This window comes from Bufo gargarizans, unplaced genomic scaffold (assembly GCF_014858855.1).
Source record: "Bufo gargarizans isolate SCDJY-AF-19 unplaced genomic scaffold, ASM1485885v1 original_scaffold_940_pilon, whole genome shotgun sequence".
Lineage (NCBI taxonomy): Eukaryota > Metazoa > Chordata > Amphibia > Anura > Bufonidae > Bufo > Bufo gargarizans.
In genome coordinates, this window is record NW_025334765.1 from 187,594 (window position 1) to 201,726 (window position 14,133).

Below are 14,133 nucleotides of genomic sequence, written 5' to 3' on the forward strand. Positions count from 1 at the left end.
TGACTGAAGTATAATAAGGAACTACACAGGGTTTCCCCGTGGGTATAGAACAGGCAAGGGCTCACGTGGAGGAGTCCATTCTTGCGTACAAACGTCAAGCAGGCTATTTCTATTAACAACTGTTCGGGGGGAGACACCACCAGCATAGTCAAAGTCTCCTAAATGGACTGGCGGACGTCCCCTGGTTATCCGGGTGGACCTTCTCAACACAGGGGTCTCCTCTTCCCTTAGCAACGAGGTAGAAGAGAGAGGAGCAACAGGAGGATCTCCATCCGTGAGACCTTGGTCAGGAACAACTGGAACAACAGGAACAACAGGATCCACTAGAGGGGGAGCTGGATCCGGGGCATCTTGAACCGGCTCTTCTGGAAGTGAAGGTACAGTAGGTGCCGGAGCGGGCACCAACAAGTTCAACCATGGTGTCAGAAGCCAATGCATGGGATCAGCGTCATACCTTAGATCACGGACAGCCTGCATAGGATCCTCGGGCCGTATTGATGACTCTGACACAGGGGGTTCAGAGATAGAACTCTCGGCACTGGGTTCTGGTGTCAGGCAGAGCTTTAACCGGTTTCGGTGTACAATTTGGAATCCCCTGCCTTCCCGGGTGATCTCATAAGTGTGAGTTCCAACATTTGGGATTGCAGTGACAACATAGGGACTTTGTTCCCATTTACTGTCCAGTTTACTGGTGCGGCGGTTATTTTTTAACCATACCACAGCCCCTATTGTCAAGGGTTCTGCATGGGCTGCTTGGTCATAGTCTCTCTGCTGCCGGTCTCTAGCATAGTCCATACGTTCCTGAACAATAGCTTGGGCCGTATTCAATCGCCTTTGGTGTTCAGCAACCCAGTCGGTATTAGGTAATGGGTTGATGCAATCAGGTACGAGTACGTCCAAGGAGTGGTCAGCAGGCAATAACCCTTGGCGCCCAAACATCAAATAGAAGGGGGTATACCCGGTGGAACAGTGTATGGTATGATTGTATGTGAACATGAGCTGTGGCAACAGATTAGGCCAATCTCCCCTGGTTTCAGGAGGCACGGTCCTCAGCATCTCTATCAAGGTCTGATTCATTTTTTCACACAATCCATTACCTTGCGGATGGTAGGCCGTCGTCCGGATCTTCTTACAGTTGTGCAGGCGGCACAGTTCATGGAACAGATGGGACTCAAAAGCAGGACCTTGATCGGTGAGGATCTTTTCTGGACAACCGTAGGGCAGGAGGAAGTGTTTCCAGAACAGTTCGGCTGTAGTCTTGGCCGTCTGGTCTCTCACAGGCACCGCTACAACAAACTTAGTGAAATGGTCAATAATAGTCATAGCGTACACATACCCTGAGCGACTAGGTTCCAGCTTCACATGGTCGATGGCGACAAGTTCAAGAGGACGAGTACTTACAATGGGTCTCAGTGGTGCCCTCTGATCATGGTGTTCACCTCGTTTCAAGGTACAGGCTACACACTCTCGACACCACTTCTCCATGTCTTCTCGCATGCCCACCCAGTAAAACCGCTGGCGGATATTTGCCTCAGTCTTTTGGACCCCAAAGTGACCGGATTGATTGTGGTACATCTCCAACACCATACCTGCATCTCGTCGGGGTATGAGAATCTGATGCACCCTCTCGTTGGACACTGGGTCTAGGCTTCTCCGCAGCAACAGGCCCTTTTGTATGAAGAGCTGATGGCGCTGTCTCCACAGTTTGATGAGCTCAGGATCTGTACTCTTACGCCGAATCCTCTCAGGGGTTCTGCCACTGGTGATGAAGTCCAACAATTCACCCAGCACTCTACTTTCAGACTGTAGTTTCACCCACCTTTCTTCTTTGAGTTCAGGCCTACTGGAGGGTGAAGGAACTGCAGCTCTGTTACTGGTAGCCCGAGCCTGATCCTGTTGAGCAAATTTATGGTAGAAGGCCGGCATTTCTACATCTTCCCAAGCATCTCGCACATCATCAGGAGCTGTCTCTGTGGGAAGCCTGGATAAAGCATCAGCATTGTCATTAGTACGTCCAGCACGATATTTTACAGAGAAATCATAGTTGGCGAGGCGAGAGGCCCATCTTTGCTCCAAAGCCCCCAATTTAGCTGTATTTAGATGTGCCAGAGGGTTATTATCAGTGAATGCAATTAAGGGGGTAGCGGCTAGATAATCTTTGAATTTCTCCGTCACTGCCCACACTAATGCCAGGAACTCTAGTTTGAAGGAACTATAATTCTGGTCATTTTTCTCAGCTCCTTTCAAGGAGCGGCTTGCATAAGCTATCACTCTTTCTTTTCCCTCTTGGATCTGGGCTAACACAGCCCCCAGGCCTCGCTTGCTAGCATCAGTATACAGATGGAAGGGCTTGCTGTAGTCTGGATAACCTAACACGGGAGGCTCAGTCAGTTTCTTTTTTAACAACTGGAACGCTATCTCTCTTTCTTCATTCCACTCAATGGGCACTGGAGTTCTAGGACTTTTCTTGGGCTGCCCCCTCAAGAGTTCCTGGATAGGATCGGCTATTTGAGCAAAATGGGGGATAAAACGTCTATAGTAGCCGGCAAAACCAAGGAAACCCCTCACCTCTTTGACGGTAGTGGGGACCGGCCAGTTACGGACAGCCGCTAACTTATCAGGGTCAGGTTGTATGCCCTCTCCGCTTACCACATGCCCCAAGTATTTTACCGCAGGTTTGAGCAAGTGGCACTTGGATGGCTTTACCTTCAGGCCATATTTGATAAGGATTTCAAATACCTCTGCTAAGTGTTTCAGATGGTCTTCATATGTTTTTGAGTACACAATGACATCATCTAGATACAGCAGCACTGTTTCAAAGTTTTTGTGACCCAAGCACCGTTCCATTAGTCTCTGGAAAGTTCCTGGGGCATTACATAACCCGAACGGCATACAATTGAATTCGAACAGGCCCATGGGAGTGGTGAAAGCCGTCTTTTCCCTATCTGCCGGGGCCATGGGTACTTGCCAGTAGCCACTGGTCAAGTCCAACGTGGAGAAATAGGCAGCGGAGCCCAGAGCAGTTAGTGACTCCTCAATGCGGGGCAGTGGGTACGCGTCTTTGTGGGTTATTTGATTAATTTTTCTATAGTCCACGCAGAAACGGATACCACCATCCTTCTTCTTTACAAGGACCAGGGGTGCCGCCCACGGGCTACGACTGTCCCGGATTACATTAGAGTCTTTCATCTCTTGGATCATTTCCTTTACAGTCTGATAGGAAGTAGGCGGTAAGGGTCTGTATCTCTCCTTGATAGGAGGATGGGAGCCAGTAGGTATGGTGTGTTGTATGGCACTAACCTCTCCATAATCAGTAACATGTTTACTGAAGGCCTGGTGGTGCTCTTTGACAAGCTGTAGTATCCCCTCTTGTTGACGTTGGGGGGTAGTCTCGTCCCCGACATGGAGCTCTTCCCACCAGGGCACTTGTGACTGGGGCACCGGCGGACATCCGCTGACTACAGCTGGCGGCTTTTCTGTCACTGGAAGACGGATGATGTCTTGGAAGAACACCTGAGAAAGCTGGGCAACAGGGTAATGCTTAGTAAGCGCAACAGGATGATCACTCAGGTTAATCAGACGGACAGGTACTTTACCTTGGGAGACGTTCACCAGGCACTTGGCAGCTCTCACATAAGGGTAGTTCTCCATCTGGATTGGTTCCACCAGGGCTGGATAATCTTGGCCTTGGACTCCCAGGACAGCACGACACCATAAGAGAGTTTGGGAATTAGGAGGCAAAGTCACAGGCTTATTATCACGAATCTTGGCAGTACAAATTTCTCCTTTCCCGTTAGCAAACCTCTGCTGGGCACTTAACACAGTGATAGTCTTTTGAATCACCCTCTTGGATGCAGAGGAAGCGGTGGGCAGAGTCTGATGTAATACGGCAAGTATTTCAGCATAACAGTTTTTGAAGACATTGGTGCCTAGAATGACAGGATGTCCTCCTCTGTCGCCGGCCTGTACTACTATCACCCCCTGTTGAGGCAAGGTTACTTCTCCCACCTGCAGGGTGGGTTCCCAGTATCCATGGATCTTTACCGGTTTGCCATTGCTGGCGATAATCTCTACCCAGGATTCAGGCGGCTGGGTCAATTGATTGGTGTCCCAGAATCTTTCAAAGGCGGGCAGCTGAATAGTGGTGACCTGAGACCCGGTATCTAATAGGGCTTCAAAGGGGACCCCGTTAATCTCCACATTGATTTTAGGATGGGATCCTACATACCGTGGCATCCAATTTGGATCTTTTGGACCTAGTGTTCTACCTCCCGAGGGGTGGTCCTCAGCCTCAGGGGTTGCCCGTTTAACTGCCAGCAAGTGGATTCTGTGTGTCCCATCTTTTTGCAGTATGTACACACGGGCCGCTTGCGATTCCTATTGCGCCTCCCAGGATCCCTGGGGTGAGTCTCTTGGTATGGAGGTGGGAACGGCTTAGAGGGTGACAGGAACTCCTCTTCTGACATCATAGGTTTTTCCCATTCCTCCATTTTTCTGCACACTCTCTCTAGGCTTTTAGTGAGGTGATTTACTTGCTCTGTCAGCATGGCGATAGTATCGGTAGCTGTAGCTTGAACAGCTTGACCGGCCTCAGTTCGGTTAATGATAAACGGTTTTGACCTGCAGGCTGATAACTCAGGTGGGGTGCTCAACTCTGTAGATACTGCTGACCCCAGAATTTTTATAGCCAGTTCTTTAAAGTCCAGAAAGGTACTGTTAGGGTGTTGGGCGGACAGCATCTTTAATTGGGTCCTTATTTGCTCACTAGACACTCCGGTAATAAATTGTTCCCTCAGGGTCTGATCCTGGTTATCAGCTTCCTTGGGATCTATCTGGATTACAGCCCCCAAAGCCTCCTGAAGTGATAGGGCATAGTCACGGAGGGACTCACCGGACTTCTGTTTCTTGCCAAAGAAGTGCATCTTTATCTCTGAGGCAGTCCTCGTTTCAAAAGTGGCCCTGAGGCGGGTGAATATCTGCTCCAGAGTACTCCTCTCAGCAGCAGGCCAGGATAATACCTCTCTGCGGGCAGCCCCCTCCAGTTGCGCTAGCAAGATTTCCATTTGCTGATCGGCATTTATGGGGTACAGTTTGAATAAGGCCAGCAACTTTTCTTTAAAGTCTCTTAGGGTATGGGCCTCTCCGTTATAGCGGGGAAACCATGGGGCCCCAAAATAGTAAGGCATGGTAAAGGGCATCATGCTGGGGGCTATAGGATGATTAGGAGCCGCAAGCTCTCCCGGGTCCGGCCGCTCGGCAACTCCCGGATCTGACATGTTAACTTATTACGAGGTGGCCGCTGGTGACTAAAGGGGCCGGAACAATCCCCTTCCCTCCGGATACAAGTTCTTACCGGTATCGCCGGGTTCGCGCAGGCCAAATCTCGTGAGGCTCCGGACGTCCTGTGTACGCGGTGACGTTGCTGACGCAGGAAAAGCAGGGCCGCGGCGGTGCGATGATGAAGAGGGGCGGGATTCTCTGTGTCTTTGAAGGGATCCGCCCACGGAGGTCCTCAGCAGTGCGGGAAACTTTACTCCAGGCGGCCGGTGGCCATCTTGATCACGATTCCCTGACAGCAAGCAGGGTGTTGCAAAGTCCAATAAATCACAGTCCACAAATACGATTTTCTCTCTGGGGGTAGCGCAACACAGTACAGCGTCTCTGATTCCTCCCAGGCACAATTTTAATCCACCGGCTTGGAAATAAAGGGTTACAGTCTTTGCCATACGGTGGTGAAATAGTTAAAGCACACAGTTCACACTTCTCTGCACTTCAGAAGTATGCGGATCCTGTTCGTGACGCCAAAAAGAGCGATGCAGTGTCCCAGGGGGTCAGTAGTGTATGCTGGGCTTTGTAGTGCAGATCGACTCACTAACCTGGGATCCACTGTCGTCTTCAATTGGGGCAAATACTGGAACAGGCAGGTAGTTCAAAGTTCGTGACGCCAGTGTCAATTAAACGGTGACACGCCGTGTATGATGTTATAAAAGAATGAAGCAAGCATAGGGTAGCCAACAAAAAAACTGGAACTTTACTGAATATCAGTGAATACAGCTGGTTCTTGGGAGTACAGAATGGCCGGTCTTAGCAAGGCATTATACAGAGTGTTGATTACAGGAGATGCAGTACAGGCGGCTTGCACACTATTCCTGACTGGTCCTGCTACATGTGACTTTCTCTCCAAGGTCTAATGCCCTTTATCCGGCGTACCCTTGAAGCTGTCCTTATCTAGTACCTCCTCTGTTATCTTGAGTACCTCTTGCTTTGTCTGATCGGCCTCTGTGGTATTCTGTGTCTTCAGGCTGATTAGCTATGCCCTTCTGACTTCTATGCATACGGACTCAGGAGGGGAACCCTCTCTGCACTGAGTCTGGAAACTTCTACACTTCCTGAGCTAGGCCCTAGCCTATTTATACTGAACTGGGGGCTCCCTCTGCTGGCTGTTATAAGGATTGCCGGTAACCGGCCTGACTGGCTTAAAGGGAACTACACACTCAAATCTAGCAGTGTCGGGTAGCCTACCCGTATGCTGCAATGTCTGGGGGGGGGGGGGGCAGTGTTGCTGGTATAAAACATGGGGGCAATGTTCTTGGTATTATTCATGGAACCACTGTTGCTGGTATTTTCATGCTGTACTGTACCTGGAATTATCCATTATCCGTTCTGTCAATCCTGTTGACAGTATTATTCATTAAACCCTGTTTGTGGTTTTATTCATGAGGGCACTTTCTGGTATTATACATGGGAGCACTGTTCCTGGTATTATATACACTCACCTAAGGAATTATTAGGAACACCTGTTCTATTACACATTAATGCGATTATCTAGTCAACCAATCACATGGTAGTTGCTTCAATGCATGTAGGGTTGTGGTCCTGTTTAAGACAATCTCCTGAACTCCAAACTGAATGTCAGAATGGGAAAGAAAGGTGATTTAAGCAATTTTGAGCGTGGCATGGTTGTTGGTGCCGGACGGGCCGGTCTGAGTATTTCACAATCTGCTCAGTTATTGGGATTTTCACGCACAACCATTTCTAGGGTTTACAAAGAATGGTGTGAAAAGGGAAAAACATCCAGTATGCGGCAGTCCTGTGGGCGAAAATGCCTTGTTGATGCTAGAGGTCAGAGGAGAATGGGCCGACTGATTCAAGCTGATAGAAGAGCAACGTTGACTGAAATAACCACTCGTTACAACCGAGGTATGCAGCAAAGCATTTGTGAAGCCACAACACGCACAACCTTCAGGCGGATGGGCTACAACAGCAGAAGACCCCACCGGGTACCACTCATCTCCACTACAAATAGGAAAAAGAGGCTACAATTTGCACGAGCTCACCAAAATTGGACTGTTGAAGACTGGAAAAATGTTGCCTGGTCTGATGAGTCTCGATTTCTGTTGAGACATTCAAATGGTAGAGTCTGAATTTGGCATAAACAGAATGAGAACATGTATCCATCATGCCTTGTTACCACTGTGAAGGCGGGTGGTGGTGGCGTAATGGTGTGGGGGATGTTTTCTGGGCACACTTTAGGCCCCTTATGTCAATGAGTTCACTGTACTAAAATGGCCCCCACAGTCACCAGATCTCAACCCAATAGAGCATCTTTGGGATGTGGTGGAACGGGAGCTTCGTGCCCTGGATGTGCATCCCTCAAATCTCCATCAACTGCAAGATGCTATCCTATCAATATGGGCCAACATTTCTAAAGAATGCTATCAGCACCTTGTTGAATCAATGCCACGTAGAATTAAGGCAGTTCTGAAGGCAAAAGGGGGTCCAACACCGTATTAGTATGGTGTTCCTAATAATTCTTTAGGTGAGTGTATAAGGATTAGGCAATGTGTCTGGTGTTGCTGGTATTATTCCTGAGGGTCACTGTTGCTGGTATTAATCCTGAGGGTCACTGTTGCTGGTATTAATCCTGAGGGGCACTGCTGACAGTATTAATCCTGAGGGGCACTGTTGCTTGTATTAATCCTGAGGGGCCCTGCTGATGGTATTAATCCTGAGGGGCACTATTGATGGTATTATTCCTGAGGGGCACTGTTGATGGTATTATTCCTGAGGGACACTGTTGATGGTATTATAAATGCTGCAAGAAAATTGGGTGAGTGCCACAAGTCATTATTATCTATTTTTCACATGTTTAAAAAAACAACGAACATACTAATTTTCTATTTAATTCACTGTGAGCCCATCCATCTGCCCGTCACATGTCACAATTTCTCTTGGCCATCATCTCTATCAGCAGAGATGTGATTGACTGCTGGTGTTGGGTAGACTCCTGGTTCTTCTTGCCAGCTTTGGATGGGGGTCTCTCTTTTTTTAAGCATACTGCTGAGGGTTGGTGGTATGCCATATACTGGGGAACTGCTGATAATGCACTCAGTGCCCTGGCACACAGCCGCCATGTATTTACTGTAACAATATCAACATTGTTTGAGTCATGTTCAGCTCTTCCCTTCACTAACAAGAACATGGCATTGCTCCATTTTATGGGAAGGGCATGTCCTCAGCACCGTGACCTCACCTGCTCGATTACTGCCATGTCTAATGTTATATTACAATCTGTGGTTTACACTGTCATTTTTGAAGGACTTGTCTATTATTCTGCTTACTATGGAATTTACAGGAGGACAATAAGGAACCAGCAATAGAAGAACACAATGCTATCATTATGGGACATGCAGAGAGGGGTCGCCTCACCCCAAATGTCCTACCAGTTAATTCTCTGGCCATGGGTTTTCTGGTTTTATCTATTTATATATGGAGTCCTGCTTTAAGATGAGAAGTGGATACAATTGTATCCAGTGTAGACAATGCTCTGTGAGCTAAACATCCTGTGCTCTAGACTGATACATTGTAGCAAACCAGCAGCGAGATGTGTACAGCTGCTTTTACTGTAGGTGTAAGGCTTCGTTCACATCACCGTTCAGCCTTTCCGTTCTCCTGCCTCGTTTAGGAACAGGAAAACGGAAATGACGGATTCGGCACATAACTGATTCGAACGGAGCCCACGGGCCCCATAGACTATAATGGAGTCCGTTCGGTTTCCGCTCAGAAGAAGATTCTGGACTGGAGACAAAAGTTGTACATGCAGGACTTTTGTCTCCGCTTCAAAAATCTTCTTCTGAGCAGAAACCTAACGAACCCCATTATAGTCTATGGGGCCCGTGATCTCTGTTCGGCTCAGTTATGTGCCGAATCCGTCCTTTCCGTTTTCCTGCCCCGTTTACGGAAAGGCTGAATGGTGATGTGAACGAAGCCTTACTATAAGGGAGTGCAGAGATAACAGTCAGGTATGGGGATACATGGGGGCCTGTGAGCTTCGAGTTATAACTCATACCCCAATTGGACTATGGTTTGTTACCAGTTTGAAGGGCTATTCTCCCTAAAGAGACATTAAAGGGTTTTCTGGGAGGTCAATATTCATGGTCTAACCTCAGGATAGGCCATCAAATATCTGTCTGTTTGAAGAAGCGGTGAGTGATGTGGGCCTCTTCCTAGGCCGGTGACGTCATGTTCATCGGTTACATAGGCTATGTGCGGCTCAGTCCCATTTAAAGGCTATGTACACCTTCGGGGACAATTTTTTGAAATGATTGCATTTTACTACTTTTTTCATTTGATTCATGTACTGGTCCCCAAAGATCCTAAGATATGTCTACTAAATGTACTAGAGGATGAGATATATACCCACTATACTAAAACCTTCCTTCGGCAAAACATTATTTTTGGCAAGAAAAACGATAGTTCTATGGATGGGGGATCGCGTTCCCTCAATTTCTCAATGGAAAGGTTAAATTAACACGATTATCCTGTACGAAAATATTGTTTATAAACATAGGAAATGTGAACCTAAGTTTAAAAAAATTTGGGGGTCCTGGTGCTCTTCTCCAAATATACTACATTCCATGTCTTTCATACAAACCCAATTACATTCAGGTCCATAGATCATTATGTTTGGGTAACAACCGTTATTATATACTTGTCCAGTAATTTGGCTTTTTGCCTATATTCTGATGTATATATGCTGATGCATTTGTAAACCTGCTGCTTATGTATACAACTGAATGTCACTATATTCTGGCTCATTGGTTCAATAATTCATGACAAAAGTTGGATTGAATGTCATTTATATCTCTTTTTTTATTGCCATGTACTGATCACTAATGTACAACGGTAACATTTTTCGTCTGTTACTTACATGACAATCTCAATGTCTGCTATATCTACTTTACTTGTTTAATAAAAAAAAAGGTCATAAACACTTATTTAAGCCATATTCTTGTCAGTAAGATAAGACCTGAGCTATAATTAGTGTTTAGGAGGTCAGAGATTAGAGATAAGGAGCCGTCAACTGAGCTGCCTGACGGAACAGAGTGAAAATTCAGAGCCTGCCACGAGAGAAACTAAAGGCTGCACAGAGACAAGCATTCAACATTTTTTAATAAAGATCAATAAAAATAATAATAATTTAGCTCTAAATGAGTGCAATGTAATAATATTTTTTAAAAATTGCCCCCAAAGGAGTTCATAGCCTTTAAATGAGTGGGCCTGGGTTGCAATACCAAGAACAGCCACTATACAATGGAAGGTGCTGTTCTTAGTACGTTGTGAGGAGGCCGCAGCACCTACTGGACAGGACACCCCCACCGATCAGATATTGATGACCTAGCCTGCCCTGTGGATAGACCATTAATTATACTGATCTCCCAGATGACCTGGAATAACGGACACAATCTGTTGTATGGTGTGATGCTGTTTGTGAAAGAATACAGCCATGGTTTTCTAATACTGTGCAACCCGTTGAAGTCACCTGGCTGTTGAGAAGTTGATGACAACCCACCTAAGGAACAGTTGAAATTATACTGTATGCATTCCTAGGTATAGGTATATTATGCCTCCCTGCTTGTCCTGATGTGATCCCTCTTTATCACCAGGGGGTTACGGTCGCGTCTCTTCAGGTTCCCCTGTGGATCAAGTTTCCTTTGTAGAACACATTGATGCAAACAATAGTATAATATCTATTTTGTTTAATACAATCACAGGATCACTTACCACACCAGCCTCTCACAGCTATCAGTTTGAGGGGTCAAGTTCATGAAAAGCCATTGAAAGCTTCAGCATTTTAGCAGATTCTCACGTTCTTGTACTGGCACTCATGTTGCCATGTCTGGCATCACTCAGGGAAGCCTCTGCCATGAGGCGAGTTGAGCATTTTGCCTCAGGCGGCAGCTGACCTGCCTCTGATGGGGACGGCTGTTTATGGTGGGGCACGAAAACCTCAGGCTCCTGTACACATCGTTCAGTCTCAGGTGTGAAGGGTGGTGAGATGATGTCACGAACACCTGTGTCCTTATTGGAGAACATTATATATACGTCTGCATTATAATACATGGACTATGGAGGGGAGAGCATTATATATATATATATATATATATATATATGGGGGCATTATACTACAGGGGGAGAGAATGATATATACTATGGAGGCCACTACAAGGGGTCATTATACTATGGGAGGGGAGAGCATTATACATGCTAGCACTACAGGGGCACTATGGGAGGCATTATAATACAGGCCACTGATACAGGGGTCATTAATAATGCAGGCCATTATAATACAGGGGCATTATAATACAGTTGGCATGATACATATGGGCACTCTAGGGGGACATTATAATTCATGGTACACTACTACAGAGGGCATTGTTAATACCGGGTCACTGTAGAGGGCATTATAACTACTTGGGACACTATGGGGGCTTTATTATTACTGTGGACTCTATAGTGGTGCCTTATAGATTTTTCTTGAGAGGGGCTTATTTCTACTAGGGATCCTATAGGGTCATTATTAATATTGGGGGTACTGTTGTTATTATTATTGGGCACAATATGGAGGGCATTACTACTAATGAGGTTGCTGTTGGGGTACTGTGTGGGTCACTATTACTATTGAGAGCAGTCTGGTAGCATTATTACTATGGAGGGACTATCTGTATGGTACTGTTATTTCTGGTGTATAGTATTTGGGTTATTGGAGTACACTGCTGGCACAATTTTGGGGGTAGCAGCAGGATGACAATGTTGGGGCACCAGGAAGGGGGGGGGGGGGATGCAAAAGTGAGGAATCTAAGATGTCTATGTGTCCAGCTCTGCAGAGACGAGATGTGGCTGAAATGTCATAATGGCAATCTCCCAATGGAGAAGATGAGAAAAGTTCTCAGAAAAAGTTCTATCCCTTTTGTGCCTCCTTTTCTATAGATGGGATAACAAGCGATTGCAGCATCAGCCTACACATGGTTTGTTTGTAGTCTGTAACCATGGATACACAGGGTTTTTTATGTGTCCTTGTAAGTTTGTCAAGTTTTATCGGCATGAAATAAAACCTTTTTATTTTTAAGCCGCTGGCTGGACTGGGTGGTCTTATATTCAGTATATGCTCCATGCATTTCCATGCACCTCCATGCCCTAGATCTCCTGCAGGAAGATGGCCTGAACATAGGAAAATGAAGATGCATTGGTCTGCTCTGCATAGGAGCTGTATGCACAAAACGGTAAGGAATGTATTAATCAAGACTGCTTATTTGAAAAAAAAAATTATGCTTTGAGACAATAAAAAATGTTTGGAAGGGTGGATCTCCCATTCAGTTTATATTTTTTTGTCATGTTGATGGATGTCATGATGGTTTCCTAACAATGGCGACAAAAGTGAATTCTGAGCAAAGTTCACAAGGTTCCCACGGTTGCGAATATTTTCAGGGCCAATGTCTAGATATGAAGACAGAATTGTGACTTGTAGACCAAACATACAAGCATGGTAGAGTGCTATGCTCCAGGCTACATAGTAAAAGATCTTGTGTGAGGGAGTGCCGGAGTGGTCAGGGTGCTGTACGAAAGCACCACAATGACCAAAAACGGGGTCAATAAGGGGTGGGTGTAGAACTTGTGCTAGGGACCCACTGCTACTTCAGAAGAAGAAATAATTGTGCCTCTATTACGTAGAGCGTACATAAGAGACTGTAGGAAGGCACCGCACCCAGGGCTCCTAATAGTTGGCACACAATGAAGGAGTTTAAGGACCAATAAAGGTGCAGTGACCAACTAGTTCACTGCTAGTGGTGAAAACTGGAATATCCTATGATAATTTATGTGATATATTCCTAATGTTTTATAATGTATAATGTCTTATACCGTCTGCATGAGCCGTAAGCTAGGGTTAAGTCTTCCCTTGAGATGCTTTTAGGCGAGGCTTCTCCTTGTCTGAGCTAGCTGAGTCCACAGACAGGAGTGTTCTGAACCAAGGCTGAAGGAGCAACTTCTAGTCCTGTCAGTCAGCACCAGCTTGTTTGATACCCAGAGGACTTCAGTGAACCCCTGAGGATGTAAGTAGTTGAGGAACCCCGGAGATTGTTGAGCAGCTGAAAGAGGGAGTGCAGGATTCTCACAGGGTGGAGAATGACTACAGAGAGTGTCATATTTTTGCTTTGGAGGACCTGGCATCTTCATGTATTGCACAATCAACTGATTTATATGTAATGCTCCATGTCTCCTGCGCAGGGAAACTGAACATTTACCGCTGGATTCCTACAAAATACAAATGGGGGATCTCAACAGCAGGATAATCAAAACCATTATATAACTTTAGCATGTCACATGGCTGTATTACGTACAGTATCTGTGTTTTATGAATCCTTAAAGAGTTTTTTTCAACTTTGTGGAGCTTTTCTACAGATTGTGGCCGGACCCGCAGTGATGATCTTACTTACTTGACCCCCGATGCTGGGTTCTGGTTCCATTTACAGATGGCTCTGCAGATCCCTGGTCTCCCCACATCAACATCCAGTTTGACCTGTGTCACCCATGCATCGCATGACCCAGTGACATGACGCAGCAATGGGGATCATGTAAATATGATTCAGTACCATAATCCTGAAAAATAGGTATTTTTATTTTTATTCAAATAAAGTTTTTGGTGCCTTGTGGGCGGGACCACGACATTCAGTGCACCTGGCTTTTCCTGCATCATCATTGATGGCTGTAAAATCTCAGGGAGGGGGAGGCGCTCGGTGACAATATGGCAGAGCAATGGTGCACCCAAAACCTTATTTGCATAGAAATAAAAGC